Source organism: Pseudoliparis swirei, chromosome 8 (genome assembly GCF_029220125.1).
Source record: "Pseudoliparis swirei isolate HS2019 ecotype Mariana Trench chromosome 8, NWPU_hadal_v1, whole genome shotgun sequence".
NCBI classification, from domain to species: domain Eukaryota; kingdom Metazoa; phylum Chordata; class Actinopteri; order Perciformes; family Liparidae; genus Pseudoliparis; species Pseudoliparis swirei.
In genome coordinates, this window is record NC_079395.1 from 5,414,830 (window position 1) to 5,431,922 (window position 17,093).

Consider the following 17,093-nt stretch of genomic DNA (forward strand, 5'->3'; position numbering starts at 1 on the left):
TTGGCCCTAACATCTGTTTGAATGTTAAAAAAAAAAAAAAAAAAACAGAGAGAAACTAGTGTTTTGTCAAGCTATTTCATGAACTGAAAATGGTGGGCATCGCTGGAGAGAGCTGAAAAGAGGAGTGGGTTGGACAAAATTACATGTCAAACAAGGGTTCACATTTAAAAAGTCCTGCTGGTATTTGTAGAAAGTGTTTGATTGCATTTAGAAAGGTATTACAATGGGTCACATCTGTGTCTAAAAGCTTTTTTTGCATCCTGCTGCAAATTACATAAGCGAAGTGAAGGGTCGGGTCACCCCGTTGTTTTGAGCACTATACCTTCCTCCTGTGAAACCTACACACATATGTCTCACTGAATTCTTCTAATGCACCGTGAGATCAAAATGTCAGCGGTAAAACTTCAACAAACCCCCTCGCTCGACGACCCGCCCCGTCATTTTTCGACAAAGCAAAAGCGGCTAATTTCGCGTGGCAGCCCGAACACCCCGACAACAATGCGTATTCACGCCGCGCCATCGAATCGGATGGATGTGGGGGAAAAAAATCTATATTAAACTGTGGTTAATTTCAGCTATAATGCTTTAAGCTTGGTCTAAAATGACACAAATGCTTCTTGGTGGTACTGAACCCTCATTGTGCAACCACTTGATGCCGCTTGTTCATCACACAAAGTCACATAAAAGGACTGAATTAAAATGTTTTTAAAACGCATATTTGCATATGCAAATGCGAGGAACCAAACATAAGTACATGTTGTTGATATGGCTCCGGGATGTAGAACTATCTTTATGTTAATGTCAGCAGACAGGCGATATTCTTTTGAAACTACAGTACATTTTTCACGGGGATCATTATCTTCACTGCATGTCACTGTGTGTCAGTTAAAAGAAATGATTAGATTACTTCCCAAGCAATCCCCTTTGGGGCGATTTGCGTGTGACCGTGGGCAACCTTACAATATGGTTATTCAGTGTGCTTTGAAGACACTTCAATAACATTTCAAATGTTTTATGGACCAATATAGGATGTCTTCTATCTCTGCCTTGAACTGACGCCTCTCAGATCCGCGGCTCTGTTGTGTTTGAGTTTGTTGTGCAAATGCGCTGAATGTTCCTCTGATGGGGTAAAACATACTTGGGTAGTCCTCAAAAACTAATAGAATTACTAAGTGTGCCAAATATACAGTTTTAATAGATGTAACAGGTGAACAAAAATGTACTTTTGTATGTAGAAATCACAATAAAATGGAGATTATTCTCATATATTTTGGCTGTGCACGGAAATTGTACAGTTTTGGGGAAATGTTCATGTGGTTATTGTCAAAATTCTGCTCTATGACACACCAAAGTCCTGTGTGTGTCTCTACTTTGGTAACTAGAATGGGCACTCGGTAGAGCGCATACCTTCGCATATCACAAGATTGGGCATTGAATTATGAACATTTTGGCATTAGTTGCATGCCAATTGGATAGAAATTTACCGTGCTATGGTAAAAAGAAGATGTTGACCTTTTCATGACCTTGACCTTGACCTTTGACCCAATTGATCCCAAAATCTAATCAAATGGTCCCCGGATAATAACCAATCATCCCACCACATTTCATGCGATTCGGTTTAATACTTTTTGAGTTATGCGAGTAACACGCATACAAATAAATAAATAAATAATAAATAAATAAATACACGGCGATCAAAACATTACCTTCCGCATTTTCAATGCGAAGGTAATAAGACAACAAATACTGTGTTAAGGGAAGACGAGTATGTACTTAAAATTCTACTAGCAGCTAGTAAAAAGGCTTTTATGGTTGGAAATCGTGACTGATGTGACGTGGAAGTGTTAGCTCACAGAATAAGAGCTAAAGAGGAGCGACGTCGTGAGAAGTGGGAGAAACGGGCGATGTTTACGCGTCGACGGCAACACCAGATAAGAACACTTGATTGTTTCTCATGTTTTATCTTTATATTTAACTTTTGAGAGGACAGAGCAAACCACACCCCCTTTTAAACATTTATTTGTATTCATCTTGCTTTTGTTGTTCTATGTGTTCTATATGTGGTGAATAGACAAGAAATAAAGTGTAAAGAAAAAGGAAATCACAATTAACGCCGTATGTTGTTAAGTCTACTTCCTGTGCTATATTTAAATGAAGCTGAAGTTGCTGTTATCGTGGTTGTTTGTTCACTGTATTTTAAATCTTTGTATATAGTGACAGGGTGTCGCAGTTACACAACCTCCAAACGACTGAATGTAAAGTTCTTCATACCTCCAACTTCCTGGAGGTGGTATTATTCTTCATGCATGTGTTTACAAAATCAATAAAAAAATATTTAAAATAAAATAAAAGTCTACTCTATTCTTAAATTCAGGTGGTTCCAGAAAAGTTGTCGATGAAATAAAACATGTAATGTGTGTATGTATCATAGTGGTCGCTATACATGGACATAATCTCAAGTGAGAGCCTCTGAATTCAGCAAAAGGGCCAAAAATCCAATTCTGTGGTGTAAAAAAAATCACAATTAAAGCTGTAAATGGTGACCGTGGAAATAAAGGTTCACTCATAATTCTTAAAACCACATGCATCCAGAAAGAAATATTGATTAAATTCAATCTATACTCTTTATATTACTGCATGTTTAAACCCTCCAGTAGCAACTAAAAGCCATTAGTGGTCACTGCTGGTGTCTTTCTCGCACGGCCCTCACACGAGAGCATCTGATTGCTTACATCCAAGAAATCAATGCATGGCTGGTCATTTGATTTCTGGCTTTTGTAGTTCAGAGGCCGTGCACTCATTGTGTTGTGTCATTGAGAGGTGAGGTCCAGATCTGGGCCTCTCGAGGGGCGCCTGCCCATCTTTTCTACTCAGGCGGGGCAGACAATGAAGCAGACACGCCCACAATTGGCCAGATAAGAGCTCGGATGTTCAGCCAAAACGAGCGTCTAAACAATGGTAACAGGTGTGTAAAATGCGTGCTTTGATAATGACCTTGGTGGCCGTAATAGCATGTCTAGACACAACTAACAGGGGGCATTTATGTCTGCCGGGTGCTCAATGGCCAGATCCTAAGGAGAAGGTATAGGTTGGTCGGTCATGAAAACTAAAAGAGAGATGATGTGGGTTTTTTTTTTTTTACCATGACACTGCATGAGAAGCATCAGGAAAGTTAAAGTCTGTCACTCAACAGGATCCCGCCCCCCGCCCCCCCCCCCCCCGTCTTTAACAAATATGTGTATGGTGGTTTGCATAATAAGCTAAAATCATCTTGAGTATTCAGAGATATGCACTTGAATAAATAGAAAAGAAAACCTCCATTAATGTGGATGGCTTGCAATTTTCTGATTGCACCAGACACAGGAAGCTTTTTCTGACACAAACTAAAATGCAAATGTCTTCTGAGCAAAACAAAGAAATTGATTATGAAGTTAGTTTCTTCAGCACAAGTAGCGGGCTCTGAGTGATTAATGGGGGTGGGTCATTGATTTCCTTTTGTTTAGATCTTGGTTAACTTTCTGGAGACACAATTATAATTTGTTTCCCAAACAATAAATCCAATCTCGCTCGAGCCAATTAAATATCACCATGGCTTCTTCTGCGTCATTTTACATCTGAAATCTGGATTGTTATCGAAAGGCATAGCGTGTTAAATGTCTGCTCTTTTCTGTCGGCGTTCGCCACATTTCTGATTAGATATTGTTTCTCTGAGTATATTAGAAGGTGAGCGCCTCCTAAGATCAAAAAGAGCTGCTTACAGAGATCTGGTGCCAAGGGGTTAATCTTCCAGGTCTCAACATTTCTGATGAGCCATCTATCTTCAATACCCTCTATTGTCTGAAACATGACAAAATATTGTGTATTTTGTTGAATGAGCACGTTTTGTCGTTTCCTACGCTAGCTTTGCGAAAGGTTGGTGAAATGTTGTGGCGTTATCGGCACAATGTACTTTATATTTCTGTATATTTACAAGTCAAATTGCAGTGTTACACACTACTCTATTGAAAGGCCTTTCCATATCCTTCAGCTTTACAACTTTGAAAACTTGCACAGATCCAGACATTTATACTTCCTGATTTCTCGCATCATCTCACCAAGATAGTGATAATACGATTTCTGTGTTTTTCGCTGTTGAGAAACAAACTGGATTATGAACAGATCACTACATAAACAGCTTTCTAAAAGGAGGCAGCTATTTTAAAAAGGGCTGAAGAAATGCAAAGAGGGATTTAAATTTTAATTTGAATTTATTCCAGCAAGTGAAAGGTTCTTTTGATAGGGGATTTCGGCAAAGATGATGGTATTTAAAAGTGATAAACAAGCATCTAAACCTCCAGTGGAAAACAGTCATTTTGCTCCTTTCTAGTGTAGAGGAGGAATTGGGCTTGCTATGGTCACATCCAAAAAATAAGAATAAGTAATAGTAGTAATTAAAATGTAAATAAGCGAGAATCATGGAGATATTTCAACTGATTCCTGCCATGAATGGTGTAATTAACATTTTGTCTTGACATACCTTGCGACTCTGGATGTATAGCTATATGTCCTCAGGTGCATATTCCTGTTCTCTGTGTACTTGGCATAGCGTGTTTATACTGCATGTGGATGCTTAAAAGAAGGGGGGAAAAAACGTCACACTTATCACATGCAATTTAAATCTTGTGCCTCGACAGTGGAGACGAAGTTCAACATGAAAAAGCCTTACAAATTCGGACTTGTGTTAATTAGGGACTGTAGTTGTTGCAGTTTGAGACACTATCTGAGGGGAAATCTAGTGAATTTAGGGATTCACTCTGGGTATCGTCACATGTCATATTGACGTGACAAAGGATGACTAACCGAGGCTGTCATCTATTGCGTTTATAATATCTGGATTATAATGATGCGACAGGATTTCTATGTTTCTATTCTCCGGCGGATGACCACTAAACTTAAGCAGAGGAACCTATGCCACACAGGAAAGACAAAGATGTTACATCATTTCGTTGAACAGTTAATCCGATCACGGACGGCGTTTGTGCATTCGCTATCTTCGGAAAACGGCAGCAAAGGCGCTAAGTAAACCTATTTTACAAGACTCCCTCGCAGGGACACAGTGCCAGTATCGGGATACAATTTCACACGGCGGCATGGCTCAGTCACATAACCTAAGCAGGCTTATGAAAACGGAACACTGTAAAGTATTGCACTTTTCTTCCTGCGTGTCTGTTGCAGCGAGAGAGAAAAAAAAACACACGAAATGCTGGGATGACTGATGCGAGTTTGAGCATGAACGCCAAAGTGAACTAATGGCTGAGTAGCATGTAGATACTGTTGCTGATGCTCCGAGTTGTTTAAAATGCTAGATTATGGAAGTGTGTGCACCTGGCATTCTGCAGGCTAGCCTGGCAACACTCCTCCCTTATAATTATAATGAACACACAGTAATTCAGGGTTGAGGCTGAAATACGAACGATGTCCTCTGAGACAGCTTGTTTTAATGGTTATGCAGAAGAGTTCCTAGAAGTGCAGATGGCAGATGCGACGCCTTTTAAAGCTATTTACAGATCGCACGCTACAAGGTATGGAAAGACCCATAGCGTGAGGCCATATTGCTCTTTTGTGCTCCTGGATTAGACATTAGACCGGCTCACAAAAAAACCGAATGATAGATTTGAGAGCATGTTTAATGCAATATTGATAGCCCATTATATAATCAAGTTGGATAGTGCTGTAGGAAAAGAGAGACAATTGCTCTATAAGGACTGCATTTCATCTAAATACCCCACTGTTCATACTTTGTCCACATAGGGGTGCATTTGCTCAGGACTTGGGCCCTTATGGAGTCTTTCATTACAGATTGTCAGAAGCCTAATCTCAGTACTCGGAGGATAAAAATCTGTAAAACACAAAATGCCACATTTTACTACACTATATATATATAATGATAACGTAATAAGCTAAAAGCCAAAATGGATGACATGTATCAGAGAGTAGATGAAAGACATATTTGTGAGAGCGTATTGCTTTGCTGCACATGAACACTGAGCCACCTCCTCCAGGAATCCATAGTGATGTCAATACATATGGTTTAAATGGAGAAAAAACGAAACATTAATAAGAATTAATGTAATTTCCAACAACACAAATGACTTGTTTGTGTTTCTAAAAGCCGAACGTGTGCCCGTTTGTACTGAAAATATATTCCGCCAGTGTAAAATCGTACTTTACATACGGCCCGAGTTAATATATCTCTCTCCCTGGCACGGCCCCAAGCCTCCGTGAAAGGGTGCGGGGCCGTTTGATTTCGCCCACTACTGTGATACAAGAGCAGGTATTGGAACAAACAAAAAAATGTTAACTCCAAGAAAAAGTTTTGCCGCATTAAAGTCACACAGGAGCCACATTAGCATGTGAAAAGAATAAACAGAGGCATTCTCAGTTACACACTCCACCTGGCTGCGAACCAACGTCCTTGTCAGAAGTCCACCCACCGCACTGGCTAACACTGAAAGACCTCCTGGGGGCCGCGGTGACCATTCACTCGCTCCACTCTTTTTCCCATGCACCTGTGACTGTTTTTGTGTTTGCTATTTTTTGCTTTGTCTTTTTTCCTGGCAACTCCGTATCATCGGAGACACACTTTGCCTCAAAAGGAATTCTCCTGCCCAACAATGTGGTTTGTTTGTTCACCGGATACGGCGGGGGCCAGAGAGTCAAAATGGAGAGGGAAAAAATTAAATAGTCGCCGCAGTAATAATTAACATTTGCACACAAGGCAAATAAGCGGAGAGAGAGACACACGGCAGCATGGATGGACTTCAAACGAGAAGATAAGGTACTTTTACCGACTGGTTTCTTGCCGAGTTGGAGGGCTTCACAGGTGCAGTTGGACGGGCTCTCCTCCTCACTCTCCTCGGACGGCTCATCCGGCTTCTCCATGGTCCTGGACCTTAGAGAGCTGCTTTTCCATTTTCCAAAGGACTTTGCCACAATCGCTTTGTCCGCTCCTTTCATTGTTTTCTGTAAAACACATTTACAGCATGACTTCCCAGGTTTATCCCTCTTGTGAGCCATCTGCCCCCTTTTTTTGGCTCTCAATAAACCTGGGCTCATCTTTCCCAAACCCAAAGTAAGAGAGAATTAGGGCATTGTGTGCATATGCATTCTCTAAAGCATTCCAGAAAAATGTCCTGATTGCCCTGGCATCTTTTTGAGAGAGCGTTTGGACATTGTTTTTTTTTCTTTTCCTCCTGACATTTTGCAATCCTGTATGGAGAGAGTGGCGCTGATTGAAAAGCGTATGAAACAATACTTTTGCAAAGTGCCCACACAGTAAACAGAAGATGGAAACTGGGGGGAAAACAAACACGTTTTCACATTTAATCCAACTTAAAGGAAATAAAAATAGCACATTATGCCCTAATTGAGTGCTGTACAGTCCGCAAATACTATTACAAGGCCGATCAGGATTAGCAGTGGAACATACCTAGTTATCTATTTCTGAGTGCCAAGACTGCTAGCAGTGGGCAACTACATTTCAAAAGCTGGCAAATCCAGTTGTCTCCTAAATACAGAAAGTACTTAAATCCAGAGCTAACAGAAGAAAAAGACGGATAAAGGGTGCTCTGCATATCACCGAAAAGCTTGTGCACTTTTCAGAATCACTGGCTAAGTTAAACAAATATGCTAAGTAGAGATCAAAACAATCCTTTGATCTGCAGCCTAGTTTCCAGAGCTTGGCTGTTGTTGTAAATAACTTGTATAAATCTATATACCATTTGCCTTCAGGTAATATCAAAAGTGCCAGGGATTCGCAGGCAAATACCTTGTGGTTAGGAAATAGATCAGATAAAAGCATATAAATATTTCAGCAACACTGCACTCGTGTCATTTGCCGCTGTGTGTTATTGCTGAGTTTTGTTCCACGGCAGAAACACAAACGTGTAATATTAGATAGCGGAATTACATTCTAGCCCTTTTTTCTATTTTGTAGTTGGGGGGAAAAAAAAGAAAAGTTCTCCTACCTCCGCCTGGCGTGCCGTTCAGGTCAAACACACAGTGTAAAACATTGTGCTAAACTTCGTACAAAAGAGGCTCGAAGAATCCGAATGCAGAAGCCCGGCAACTTGCTGACTAACTTTGCCCTCTGTTTTGATCCAGCGCACAAAGAAAAACGCTGTCCATTCAAAACAGACAGCATAACTCTTTTCAGAGAGGGGGGACCGTGAACAAACGAGGCCATGTCCTGAGCTGCAGTCGGGCCTGCACAGAGCACCGTGAGGGCCGCAGGGCCTGGGACTGGCTGACACCACACTCACGCGCAACAGAACTACTTTTGTGCACGCTATCCTCTTCTGGAGAGGTTTTTCTGTTGTTGTTTTTCCAAATTGGACAAGTGTGCTTTTTGGTTCACCTCTGACTCTTTTTGGTCAAACTTCATAAAGATGTTGGGAAGTTTGATAACCTCATATCTTATATATCAATTATTTTAACCCTTGTGTTGCCTTAGGCTCATTTTGACCCGAATCAATATTACACCCTCGTGTCGCCTTAGGATTAATTTGACCCCATTCAATGTTTAATGTCGGTGTTCTTTCGGTAGTCAACAAACAAACATAAAGTGCCTCACACTTAAACTTGGAAAACAATATTAATTCTAATAATTTTCTGGAGGTTTTAATTGCTGGCGTCAAATTGAACCCAAAGGGTAAAATATGTTAGTAAATATAAAGGTAACAGGAGGGTGAAACATTGAATCGGGTCAAAATGACCCAAAGGCGGGGGGAGGGTGTAATATTGATTCGGGTCAAAATGACCCTAAGGCAACACAAGGGTTAATAGCAATGTGATACTCTTCATGGTCGAGATGAAATAGAAAAGAGAAGAAAAAAAGCCTCTAGATCACATGCTCGGTCATATTATGCTCCAATTTAACCCTAAATATGTGTTTTCATATTTCAATGCCAAAATGTAATCATATTTTTCTCCTGTAAAACTAAATGTGATGTGTGATTACAGACGCCAATACCAAACAATTGTAACCAACAATATAATGACAGCCATCTATCAACTTTTAGCAACAAGGGAGGTGTGTGTGTGTGTGTGTGTGTGTGTGTGTGTGTGTGTGTGTGTGTGTGTGTGTGTGTGTGTGTGTGTGTGTGTGTGTGTGTGTGCGTGTGTGTGTGTGTGTGTGTGTGTGCGTGTTTGTGTGTGTGCGTGTGTGTCCTCTGGAGCTCCGTGTGGCCACATTTTAAGCCCGCCCTTATTTTGGCGATCCAATCAAATGCAAAGGATTTTATTCAAATCGCTAAAATACTCACAGTAGCTAATTACACTCTTGCTTCAGTATCACAGTATTAAATATTTTCATTAAAACACTGCAGAGGGGAAACCAAACACTTAAAATTAGCTCCTCGCTTTGTGAAGCGTTTGACACACATTCAGTTTGTTATTCCAGCAAAGACCCAGAAATTAAAACTTGAGCACAATTAAGGATACAAAATGGTAATGTAATGCCAATTAAGATAATTTGAGGTTGACACTAATATAAATTGTATTGCTAAGTATCTTATAAGCTTACAAACTAGCTAACTTACTTTCTATCTGTCTTTAACGCACTAGCTAACGAGCTAACTAGCTTCATTCACCTTGAACCAGACGCCGTCAGCTCCAGAGTTTATAAGCTTACAAACTAGCTAACTTACTTTTTTATACGTCTTTAACGCACTAGCTAGCTAGCTCACTAGATTTATTCACCTTAAAACCAGACGTCGTCAGCTCCAGAGCTTATATGCTAACAAACTAGCTAACTAACTTTTTATCTGTCTTTTCTGCACAAGCTAGCTAGCTAATTAGCTTTATTTACCTTGAACCAAACGTCGTCAGCTCCAGAGCTTTTGTAACCAAATTATATAAAATAAGTCAAACGAAGCTCGACGGACATAACAAAAAAGAAAACAGTTTGATAAACAATTCAGGTATCATAAAAAAAAACATGTCGGTTAAACGTTAGCACCAAGCTAAACTGGCTAACATAGCATTGCCTTGCTAATTTACCTAAGTATCCAAAAGTCAAGTATAAACTGGATTTCAAAACACGTTTAAAGTAAAAAATACTTTAACTTACTTATTTATCTCAATATATATATATATACACTACCGTTCAAAGGTTTGGGGTCATCCAGACAATTTTGTGTCTTCCATGAAAACTCACACTTTTATTTATCAAATGAATTGAAAATTGAAAAGAAAATATAGTCAAGACATTGACAAGGTTAGAAATAATGATTAATATTTGAAGTATTAATTTTGTTCCTCAAACTTCAAGCTCAAAGGAAGGCCAGTTGTATAGCTTATATCACCAGCATAACTGTTTTCAGCTGTGCTAACATAATTGCACAAGGGTTTTCTAATCAGACATTAGTCTTCTAAGGCGATTAGCAAACACAATGTACCATTAGAACACTGGAGTGATAGTTGATGGAAATGGGCCTCTATACACCTATGGAGATATTTCATTAGAAACCAGACGTTTCCACCTAGAATAGTCATTTACCACATTAACAATGTATAGAGTGTATTTTTGATTAATGTTATCTTTATTGAAAAAACAGTGCTTTTCTTTGAACAATAAAGACATTTCTAAGTGACCCCAAACTTTTGAACGGAAGTGTATAGATATATATATATATATATATATATATATATATATATATGTATATATATATATACATATATATGTAAACGAGTACAGATGGTCTGTTCAAATTACCTTTTTTAAATGCCATTGTGTTGGTTCACAATCACTCCAGGGTTTCCAATACATTGTGAGTCTTGGGAACTTGGCACAACTGCCTTTTTCTAATTCTTGGGTTTGTCATAATTTCCGAGATACGTTTTGTTGGCAAACACTTTGTCCATATCAATCATTCGCACCACATTTGCAACATGTTTCGTGAGGAGTGTAACTGTTTCAAACAGTCAAGTTTACTACATGCGAATGCACATTTAGTGTGAGAGTGTCATTTGACTACGTGTCAAATAGTTTTTTGCCAGGTCTCGTAAGAAAGAAAAAAACGCAACTCCAGACACTTGCTGGTTTAAAATGTAAACTTGCATGACTGTCAAAAGAAATGACACGATTTAGATAAGACATGTTTAAAATATTGCATCATTCCATTAATACGGACGATGTTTTACACCTGGCGAGTGCTGTAAATATTATTATTTTTTAAACTCCTCTTAGGTGTTTGAAGGATATCATGGGAGCTTCATCTCAGAGTCCTGGAGAAGCGATTTTTTGAGAGAGAACAGAATGTACCATATTCTTGACCCGTCTGCCTCAGATGCTTGCGGTATATGGAACTGAATACTGGACGTGAATTGTATCATTCTCTGTGTCAACTTGTTAGATGGCAGTTGCTGTAGTGGAGTGGTGAGAGCGGCACATATGCATTATAGGAGAAAATTGTGAAATGACAGATTCCGGGTGTGATACTGAGGGAATGACTAACTAATAGGAGGGGTGCTCCAGGCTGTTAGCTTTGAAAAGCAGTTTGCACATTACTTTATCTTGTCAATCAGATTCCTGGAATGGAAGAGGTGACTGATAACTTGAATTAATTATTTTCTTATTGCATGCATGTGTTAATTCATGTTAATTTATGTCCCTTACAGGCCCAAGCCAGAATATCCAGAGTAAAGCACCACCTCTGGCACCCAGATCACCACACCACTCTCTTTGCATATATTTATATCAAATGAAAGACTTTTTTTTAATCCTGTTGGAACAAGGACTGACTGCCAAATTTGATTTTTAAATGTACTTTTAAGCTGTTCATGGTTTTACGTTTGCATTTCTTCTTAACAAGTGAACAACACGGAGCAGTATTTACGGCTATGATGGGATTTGAAAGTTACAGATGATTTTTTTTCCGTAAGTAAATCCTGCCCCTTAAACCCCCCCCCCACCTCCCGCCCCCCTGTTCTTACAAACACAGTTAAATAATGTTTCGCATAAGATCAACGCATACTCAAGATCTGTATTTCGTTAATTTTGTATTTTAATTTTAATGATATACTCCATCACACAGAGAAAAGCATATCTCATTATAAAAATACATTTTTTTTAACTGTATTTTATAAAGGCAGCAGCTGTTCTGTACAATGCACAGCGCTGGCTTTAAAAAACTTGCATTTTCCCGAAGAACATCTTTAAAAACATTTTTTGACAAATTTAACTTCCCCCCTCCCCCCTGAACACGAAAGGATAAGAGAAAAACATTTCTCTGATGAGAACAGAAACAGCAAGAAGTTCTAACAAGGAAAAGCCTGCCAGGTGGCGAACTGGCTGCACCAACAGAACGCACAATCTGTCTGCTTCTCCTTCCAAACCATTGACAGCTGCCATCACCAGCCTTGCACACTCGCACTCAGTGGCTCCTCAGCTCCCTGCCCATCCCTCTTTAGTGTTTCCTGCTAACCTCAGAGACAGGGTCACCTGGCCCCCTCGTCGCCCGTCTGTGGGGCCCTGCTGGCCCCCTGGAGACCTGCCTGCATGGGGATGCACGGCTAACAGAGGTCTACCAAATCCCCTTTCATATGCACACCGAGGGGCTATTCCTTTGACCCGAGACCAGAGCTTTTCTAACAGTGTAATATTTTTTTATATATACACTACCGTTCAAAAGTTTGGGGTCATCCAGACAATTTCGTGTCTTCCATGAAAACTCACTTTTATTTATCAAATGAATTGAAAATTGAATAGAAAATATAGTCAAGACATTGACAAGGTTAGAAATAATGATTAATATTTGAAGTATTAATGTTGTTCTTCAAACTTCAAGCTCAAAGGAAGGCCAGTTGTACAGCTTATATCACCAGCATAACTGTTTTCAGCTGTGCTAACATAATTGCACAAGGGTTTTCTAATCAGATATTAGTCTTCTAAGGTGATTATCAAACACAATGTACCATTAGAACACTGGAGTGATAGTTGATGGAAATGGGCCTCTATACACCTATGGAGATATTTCATTAGAAACCAGACGTTTCCACCTAGAATAGTCATTTACCACATTAACAATGTATAGAGTGTATTTTTGATGAATGTTATCTTTATTGAAAAAACAGTGCTTTTCTTTGAAAAATAAAGACATTTCTAAGTGACCCCAAACTTTTTAACGGTAGTGTATGTACACAAGTGATGTACAAGCATGAGTTTCGATTAGCCTGTTTTTTTGTCTGCCTGTTATTTGATATTGAACATTATCAAGCAGGTGTTTTTCCTCAGGTTATTACAGCTTAATTAAAGTAATATGCGGCACGATCGAGTCAGATTATGCTCTCCTCGACCCGTTTGGAGAAAATAATAACCTACAGTTTGAAAAGTGTTTGTAGAATTTGGAGCCGTGTTGTAAAACCTAAAGCACACAGATGCACAGAGGCTCAAATGAAGAGTGTTCCACAAAGCGACAGCGTTGCAAACTGGGCTAAAAATAATTATAAAAAACCTGGCAAAGTTATTCTGATCCCTTATTGGTCCCATAGTTTGATTTTCACATTTAGCATTTGCATTCCCCTCCGCATAAACATTTAATTATTCTCCTCCCGCGGTACAATGAGACTTGAGTGACTTTGGCAGCAGATTTTGGATCGCTGCTCCTGAATCCACCGGTGTATGTTATCAGCAGGTAAACAAGCTCTCCAACAAAGCCATAATGGAACTGCAAGCGGCATAAAGAGGCTCATCTCAAAAGCTATACAACCCATCAAAGCTGGTGTCATTTCCTCAACACTGCACTGCAGCTGGAAACTGCATGGCTGTTAGTTACAGTTTTAAATCGCCTGTCTATTTTCAGACACTTCAGAACTATTTGTATTGATTATTTACTTTGGAAAACAAAAGAACACAACGGATTTGAACGTCTACTGGATTCTTATCCGTTTTTGTTCTGTGGTAGAAAATCAAAAAAGCTGTCATGCACTATATTAATGGGATTTGCACTACAGGGTATTTGAATAATTATTTTTTTTCCGACTGAAAATGCAATAGTTCTATCTATATTTGGAAGGATTAACAATGGAATTGAACTTAATGTGAAAATAATTTCTCCTTTAAAAAAAACAACAAAGTAGTTTCGTTATATTCTTCACTTCCTGCTCGGCAGATGCGATCTTCCTAACCAAACGCCCGGATGCTCGTCACCCAACTTTCCCCATATTTGCCTTTTGGGTACATCTCAGACGCACAACTAAACCTACGCACTCTCCTCCCAGTGTAGTGGAGAAGCCTCAAAGCCTTCCTTTCATATGCTGCATTATCTCTTTGGCGGTAATTATCCATAAAACTATGCCATCAGATGGTGATGATTTCCAATATGAACCCAATAAATGTGTTTAAAATTTGAATTATCATATTTATGCGGATATGTGTTACTAATAGTGATTATGCTCGTCATGTGGGTAGAAAATCAAGCATCCTTATATTGCGCGTTCTCACATATTTTTCAGACATTTCATCACACATTTAATCTGCCCCTGTCTAAGATTTCCTTCTGAACCTGTAGTCGAGGCAGAGAGGAGACAATACCGGAGGAGATTATGAAGCATGTCTGTTAAAGCATGTCTGTTTGATCATCATTCTGTTTAGGTGAAGTTCTCTTCTTGGTCTCTTCAGTCCCTGACAGCAGATATATAACCTAATCTCTTCCCATAACCCTTTTCTTAGGCATGAATAGGGTGGAAATGTGATGGCATTAAGTCGATTTACTCCTTGGTTTGCAGGTTCAGCCTTAATGCCTCTTGGCTCTTCTTCAACACTCGTTCCATTTAGATTTTTGCTCTCAAAAAAATAAATAAATCTAAATGTTATGTTAAGGCTTTCCCGTTTATTTTTTGATTTATTTATCCCATCATTTGAAGTTCATGCATATATTCACCCGACAAATAAAGCTTGTTTATTTGCAGCTCCGTCGATCTCGCATTGGAAAAATCAAATACAACTTGTGTATTATCTTCAAAAACGGAGGATATCGGTGACAAAGGGCAAAGATCTGAGACCGCGCGACGCTCTTTGTGAGGAGGGCCCTGACATCGTGTTGATATTTCACATTCGCTCATCTAAACCTTCATTTACTGCCGCCAGCGTGTGTTGACAGGCAAAGAAAAGCCATTCTTTTGTGTCTTTGGATTTCAGTTGATGGCATTTGAAAGCTGCATTCAGATACCTGTCTTTAGATACAATTATTGGAGGACGTTTGTGATGCATTTATGCTTTTTTTTTTTATACATAAGAAACTTCCGGTTACTTTTTAACTTTTTGCACGATCGTGAGAAAAGAGATTTATTTTAGTTGACTTGTGTGGGAAGATAAAGTCAGTATCAAGTTGTGTTAAATGTTAGGGTCACTTTACTATCAAGTAAAAAAGCCTTGTGTCAAAGACACAGTCTTCTACTCCTCAATACTATTTTTTTATTTTATTATTATATATAATGTGTCATTTGATATTGTCCACTAGAACAGGTTAGGATGCTTCAACTCAACGCACACATACACATGAAAACATGTTCACATATTACCCAAATTCAATCTTAATAAGCCTTTTAATAAAAAATAGTTTAAAGAGGCAATTAAAAAAAGTATAATGATTTTGTCTTTATATATGTTTTAACCTAATATAATACATACGTAACATATATTTAGTTTATATTTAAAGATTTGTTTGTAATTACTTGGAAAACCCTTTAAAATCTGGCTTTTAGTGCGACATTAAAATAAAAAAACAAACACTTGAAACAAAAATAATCAACAGAGAATTTCGCAATTGTCTCTTTTCCTGTTAAATAAATCGTTAAAAAATAAACATTACAATGAGAATCAGAAGGTATGTAGTCAAGTGTTATAGAAATAAGTTTGTCAATCTTAATAAGCCTTTTAATAAAAAATAGTTTTAAGAGGCAATTCCAAAAAGTATAACGATTTTGTGTCTATGTATATCTATCTATGGTTTAACCTAAAGTAATACATACGTAACATACATTCAGTTTGTATTTAAAGATTTTTTTGTATATACTTGGAAAACACTTTGCAATCTGGTTTTTAGTGGATTTTTTTTAAACACTTAAAACAAAAAACTCAAGAGGTTTTCACAATCGTCAATTAAATGGTAAAGAATAAACATTACAATGAGATCCAGACCTCGGCGTCCAGTTTAACAATGGCTAGTTTTATGATATTAAAGGTATATATTCAAGTGTTAAATACAAACTGAATGTATGTTACGTGTATTACTTTAGTTTTATTTTGTATTTACAAGAAAAAAACCTTTGTAATCTGGTTTTTAGTGAGACTTTTTTTTTTTAACACTTAAAACAAAAAAGTCAGAGGTTTTTACAATTGTCAATTAAACCGTAAAGAATAAACATTACAATGAGATCCAGACTTCGGCATCCCGTTTAACAACGACTAGTTTTATGACACTGAAGGTATGTAAAGTGTTTTAGAGATATGTTTGTCAATCTTAATAAGCCTTTCGAGAAAAAAAGAGGACATTTTTAAAAATTATAAAGATTTTGTGTCTATATATGGTTTAACCTAAAGTAATACATACATAACATACATTCAGTTCGTATTCAAAGATTTTTTTGTATTTTCTTGGAAAACCCTTTGTAATCTGGCTTTTAGTGCGAATTATTTGATAAAAAACACTTAAAACAAAAAAAGCTTTTCACAATTGTCAATTAAACCGTAAAGAATAAACATGACAACAAGATCCAGACCTCGGCGTCCCGTTTAACAACGACTAGTTTTATGACACTGAAGGTATGTGAAGTGTTGTAGAAATAAGTTTGTCAATCTTAATAAGCCTTTCGAGAAAAAAAAGAGGACATTTTTAAAAAGTATAAAGTTTTTGTGTCTATGTATATCTATATATGGTTAAACCTAAAGTAATACATACATAACATACATTCAGTTCATATTTAAAGATTTTTTTTAATTTACTTGGAAAACACTTTGTAATCTGTCTTTTAGTGCGAAATTTTTTATAAAAAACAATTGTCAATTAAACCGTAAAGAATAAACATTACAATAAGATCCAGACCTCGGCGTC

At 38.0% G+C, this 17,093-nt stretch overlaps 1 protein-coding gene across 1 annotated transcript in view; it reads right to left on the reverse strand.

The window, feature by feature from the left end:
• Positions 1–6,873, reverse strand: part of st18 (ST18 C2H2C-type zinc finger transcription factor) — a 46,495-nt gene extending 39,622 nt beyond the window's left edge. The window contains exon 1 of the mRNA XM_056421703.1: positions 6,828–6,873. The gene's annotated coding sequence lies outside the window, so the exon portion shown is untranslated. The remainder of the gene's footprint in view (positions 1–6,827) is intronic.
• Between the last annotated feature and the right edge of the window lie 10,220 nt (positions 6,874–17,093).